This window comes from Bufo gargarizans, chromosome 3 (genome assembly GCF_014858855.1).
Source record: "Bufo gargarizans isolate SCDJY-AF-19 chromosome 3, ASM1485885v1, whole genome shotgun sequence".
In the NCBI taxonomy this organism is placed as follows: Eukaryota; Metazoa; Chordata; class Amphibia; order Anura; family Bufonidae; genus Bufo; species Bufo gargarizans.
The window spans coordinates 245,304,721-245,310,720 of NC_058082.1; positions in this window are offsets into that span (position 1 = coordinate 245,304,721).

Consider the following 6,000-nt stretch of genomic DNA (forward strand, 5'->3'; position numbering starts at 1 on the left):
TTCTTCATTTAAAGGGGTAGGCCTATCTCATACATTGGGGGGCATATCGCTATGATCTCCATCTCTGAGACCTGTATCTATCTCAAAAACAGAGCCTGCAAAGTGAGCTGGATCAGCTATTTTCATCAGCCCATAGAAGTGAATGGAGGGGTGGCCATGCTTACGCGGTGCATTTCTTATTAATTTCCATGGGACTTCTGAAAATAACTGAGCACTCCTAGGACATACACTTATCTCTAAAACGGAGCCCGCAAAACTAGTTGGCTCAGCTATTCCCATCAACCCCAGAGAAGTGAGCGGTGCGCTTCCCATTAATTTCTATGATATTCTTAAAACAGCTGAGCGCGCTGCATAGCTATTTTTGGCACTCTCATAGAAATTTATGTATAGCAGCAGCGAGTGCGCATTCTGCTCTCCTTCATTTTGCAGGCACCGTCCTAGAGATAGGTGTGGGCCCCAGATATCTTAGCAATATAGCCCGAATGTATGAGATGTGCCAACTCCTTTAAAACCCCAGAGATGCATATTATATTTAATGCCCTTCCCCATTTCGTGACCCCATGAAAAGAGACGATCCCTTACAATTGGTGGAGGATGTGGGCAAGTTGTCCATGCTAGGGGCAACGACAAGACAGCAAGTGCTGCTGAAAGCTGTTTTGCCCGTTGTGGAGTTAAAGAGCCTGAAGTCTGTTTGTTCGGTGGAGCAGTTGCTGCTCGTGCTATTGTGGACTATTTTTGCTGTGGTGCAGAGATTTAAAGGGCCAGAAGCCCAGAGAAGAGACTGAAAAAAAAAAATATATATAGAGCCCAGTTCACACATGGACATTATATGTGGCTTTCCTCAGCCAACATCAATACAGCAGCCTCCAGGCTGTGGCAACTCCAGTACCTTTTGGGGGAGTGTGGCCCAGTTGTCCTCCAGATGCTGGCCGTGCAACCCTCGTTCTCTAGGCGTCGCTAGGTCCCCCAAACTTCAGGCTATTCAAAGCCTTGTGGCCCCTCAGTCCTCCTGACTGAGACCATACACAGAGCCTCTGCTTCACAAAACAGTCTTGACACACTGGGAGGCGCTTTATGCCAGACTGAGAAACTCCAGCTGGTCTCATCTGTGGTGGACTAGGGGTGTGGACCGGACTATCCACCCCTTCCTTGCAAATAACCTCTGTGACATATGTCACTATCTCATACCTTATATCTCTTAATATATTCCTAGACAGACTCAATTACCGCATTTTTTGCCCTATAAGACGCACCAGCCCATAAGACGCACATAGGTTTTAGAGAAGGACAATAAGAAAAAAATATTTTTAATTAGACCTCAGGTCAGACCACCAATCAGACCTCAGCTTAGACCCCAATGTGAATGACCCCTAATCAGACCCATTGCCTCATATCAGTCCCCAGCAGCCCCCATTGCCTCTCATATTAGCCCCCATTGCCTGAGATCAGAGCCCCAGCAGCCCCATATTGCCTCAGATTACCCCCACCAGCCCCATATTGCCTCAGATTACCCCCCTAGCAGCCCCATATTGCCTCAGATCAGCCCCATATTGCCTCAGATCAGCCCCATATTGCCATGTTTTATAAAATAAAAAAAAACACCTACCTCTCCTCCAGGAAGCCGCCGCTCCTCACTGCCCACGATCTGCTTCCTCCTGCTGTCAGCTGAGTGTACAGCGCGAGGTCACAGAGCGCCCTCACGCTGTGAGCAGACTTCACAGCCGACAGCCAGAGGACCAGGAAGCGGTGAGTACAGAGCCTTCACCGCTTCCTGGTCCTCTGTTACTAATGAGCACTTCCATAATGGAAGCGCTCATTAGTATTCGCCCCATAAGACGCAGGGGCATTTCCCCCTCACTTTTGGGGGAAAAAATGCGTCTTATGGGGAGAAAAATATGGTATGTTGAGATTAGGTGTCTGAGGGGGCCATATCAGCACTTTCTCCTTGTTTTTCTTTATGTTGAAGCTAGTAGTGTTGATCGCTAATATTCTAATTGTGAATTTTGTTTTGTGAATATCAGTACTTCGAGAATTCGCGAAGATGTAGAATATAGTGCTATATATTCGTAATCACGGAAATTCTAGATTTTTTTTCATCAGTAACCTCCCTTATTGCTTGTGGGCCAATAAGAAGGCTGCAATATCTTCGTCAGAGCTTACAACATCCCTAGCAACCAATAGGAATGTTGCCTACCCGTTTACTATATAAGAAACTCCCCAGCAGCCATTTTCTGCAGTTTTTTTTTTTTGCAGTTCTGAAAGAGATAGCAGTGTCATTGCTGTGCTCTGTGCTTTCATCTGGATCCTATTCCTTATCCAATTACATTAGATAGTTACTTAGCTCATATATATATATTGTGGTGTCTCACAGTGTGAAGTAATTGAGGGTATATACGTGTCTCCCAGGTTCTTAGCATATGCTGAATAAAGTTGTTTAGGAAAGGGTTAAGAAAAACCTAAGCCTGGGTCCTGATGAGCTGCACCTGGGGAGTTGCTAGAAAACTGGGCTGTCAACACACTTGCTCAGAACTCCCTGGGAGTGAGAGAAGCCACATCTCACTGAGGGACCCTGAAGGTCCAGAGCCTGCAAACTGCAAGTATCACAGGTTGCTGTACAGACAGCGTGCTTATTTTGCGTGGACTGAGGTTAGCTCATCCACGTCCTAGAGAGGGACCTATTGTTTAGTTAGAGCCTGGATAAGGCTAGGTCTTCCGTTTATGTTTTGTGTATTAAATGCAACCTGTGAAATAAAGCTGGCAGGACGCCAGTGGAAATGCACTTCTGTCTCCTGAGGTCTCCTTCAGCGAAATAATCTGACTAATCCCCCTACCTTTTCACCGCTGGAAGGGCGAGCTAAATAACTGACTGTCACAATTGGTGGAGGATGCTAAGGGCAATGACACCTCAGAAAAGCTGAATGCTGCAGTGCTGTGTGGGAATTTAAAGGGCCAGAAGCCCGTTTGCTCAGTGGAACTGGTGCTGCTGGAAATTTTTCTGGTCCTTGAACAGCTGGTTGCTAAGGGTAACGCCTGAATACAAATTGTTTCTGGACTTGGGAACAGGTATATGTCCTGGGTAAAACCTGCTACATTTCTGCAGAGAAAGACTCCTGACATGGAGGATATGTTAAAGGCTTTGCTGCAAGCCACCGCAGCCCAGCAACATGCAAACAAAGTGCAGCAAGAAGCTAATCGGCAGACAGAGGACCTCGCACGGTCTATGGCAATGCAACTTACCACTCTAACCGAGATGCAAAACAAAGATCGTGTTGCTTTGACTGAGGTGGTGCAGCGCTTTGCAGACCAGACCCCTTGGTCGACTGAAATTGGTCCCATGGGGAAGAAGGACATATGTGCTGGGAACTACCTACAAAAGATGGCTGCCACGGATGATGTGGAGGCTTATTTGATGACCTTCGAGCGCAGCGCTGAGTGTGAAAGATGGCCACTAGATCAGTGGGAGGGGTTGATAGCCCCCTTTCTGAGAGGAGAGGCTCAGAAGTCTTATTATGATTTTGATCCTGCCGACGCTCAGGATTACTGTAAGCTGAAAGCTGAGATTTTGGCCCGTCTGGGAGTCACTTTGTCGGTGCGGGCCCAAAGAGTGCACCATTGGGCTTTTCAGGCAGACAAACCAGCTCGCTCCCAAATGTACGACCTGGTACACTTAACCAAGAAGTGGTTACAACCAGATATTCTATCGGCTCCAGAGGTTGTCCAACGTGTGGTATCAGAGCCCTCCCACCTGAAATATGCAAGTGGGTTACCCACGGTGACCCTAACAGCGCAGATGAGTTGGTCTCTCTGGTAGAAAGATATGCTGCGGCAAAGGACCTGGTACAAAAGCCCCGCCTAACCCAGGAAAGTACCCGGCAGGGGGGTGCTCCTGCGAGGGGTGAGGCCCCTAACAGGGACACAAGGTCCAAAGCTGAACTCTGGCCGGAACGCCCCGAAAGGGCCAGGTCTGACTTTCTGAGACCAGAACCTATCAAATGCTTCCGGTGTAGGGGACCAGGACATATTGCTGCTAACTGTCCGTTAAACTCAGAACCCATGTAGTGTGATATGAGTGCTATGCCAAATACAAAATTGATGTTTGCCCAAGGGGTTTGTTCTATTGGGACCCCTGAAAAGGTCAATAAACATCTGTGTCCTGTTTAAGTGGAGGGGAGAGAGGTGCAGGCTCTCCTGGATACTGGCAGTATGATCACGTTAGTCAAAGCCAGTTTGGTAAACTCCGATAGCTTACAGACCCAGACAGTAGGGGTCACCTGTATTCATGGGGAAACTCGCGAGTATAATACGGCATGTGTTACCATAGGAACTGTGCTAAAATGGGTACCCTGTCAAGTAGCGATAATACCCACTCTCATGTATGACGTAATACTAGGGAGGGATTTTCCTTCTTTCTGGGAATTGTGGGAAAAAAGGGTTAAAGAGCCAACAGTCGTTACGGTCTCTGGAGAAAGGGCAACAGGAGTCACAGAACCTGAGCTTCTTCATGAGGTTCTGTCATCTCCTGATAAGGCCGTGTTTCCTTTTGATGTAATGTCGGGGGACACTGAAACCACTGATGTAAGTGGGGAGCCAGAGGAGAGGGTTGAAAATGTCTTAGCAGATATAAAGGTTTCACGCGACAATTTTGCCACAGCACAGCTGAATGACCCTACTTTGGCTCGGGTCCGGGAAAATGTAAAAATAATAAATGGTGTCCTGATTTACCCAGATGTCACGCTTGCTTATCCCCATATCGCGATGCAAAATAACTTACTATATCAGGTAGACAAGCAAGGTGAAGACATCGTAGAACAACTGATAGTTCCCAAGCCATTTAGGAAGATGGTCTTGGATCTAGCACATGGTCATTTGTTGGGGGGACACCTGGGGATGGAAAAAACAAAAGAACGAATTTTAATGCGTTTCTTTTGACCAGGGCTAGTAGCAGAGGTACAAGATTACTGTGCATCTTGTCCCGAGTGCCAATATACGTCTCCGCCCCCTAACTTTAGAAGCCCATTGGTACCCTTACCCATTGTGGAAGTGCCATTCAAATGAATAGCTATGGATCTGGTAGGCCCTATAGTGAAATCAGCTCGCGGACATCAGTACATACTGGTGATCCTAGACTACGCCACCAGATATCCAGAAGCTATTCCATTAAGAAATATGACGGCAAAGACCATAGCCAAGGAGTTGGTCCTGGTGTTCAGTAGGGTTGGGATCCCTAAAGAGATCTTAACGGATCAGGGCACCCCATTTATGTCCAGGGTGACCAAAGAATTATGTCGGCTATTCAGGGTGAAGCATATCCGAACCTCAGTCTACCATCCGCAAACGGATGGATTGGTGGAAAGATTCAATAAAACCCTTAAAAACATGTTGAGAAAGGTGATTGCCAAGGATGGTAGGGATTGGGATTGCCTACTTCCCTATTTACTGTTTGCCATACGAGAAGTACCACAATCGTCTACGGGGTTTTCACCCTTTGAACTTCTGTATGGCAGGCAGCCCCGAGGGCTACTCGACATAGCTAAAGAGACGTGGGAGCACGAATCTACCCCGTACCGCAGTGTAATTGAGCATGTTTCACAGATGCAGGGCCGGATTAAGGCAGTCATGCCCTTGGTTCGAGAACATATGCAACAAGCCCAACAGGCCCAAAGTAGAATATATAACCGGGGTGTGAAACTGCGTCATTTTAGTCCAGGGGACCGGGTGCTTGTGTTAATACCCACAGTAGAGAGCAAATTCTTAGCAAAATGGCAAGGGCCCTTCACAATTGTTAAAAAGATAAGCGAGGTGAACTATCTAGTTCATCAGCCCGGGAAGAGAAAATCCGAACAGAACTATCATATTAACTTGCTAAAGCCCTGGAAAGATAGGGAAACTCTGGTGGTAAACTCAGCACCACGAAGCTACACCGTACCTGAGGTTAGAATTACTGAGTCCCTGTTTCCCCATCAGAAACAGGAATCACAGGAATTCGTTATGAGAAATAAC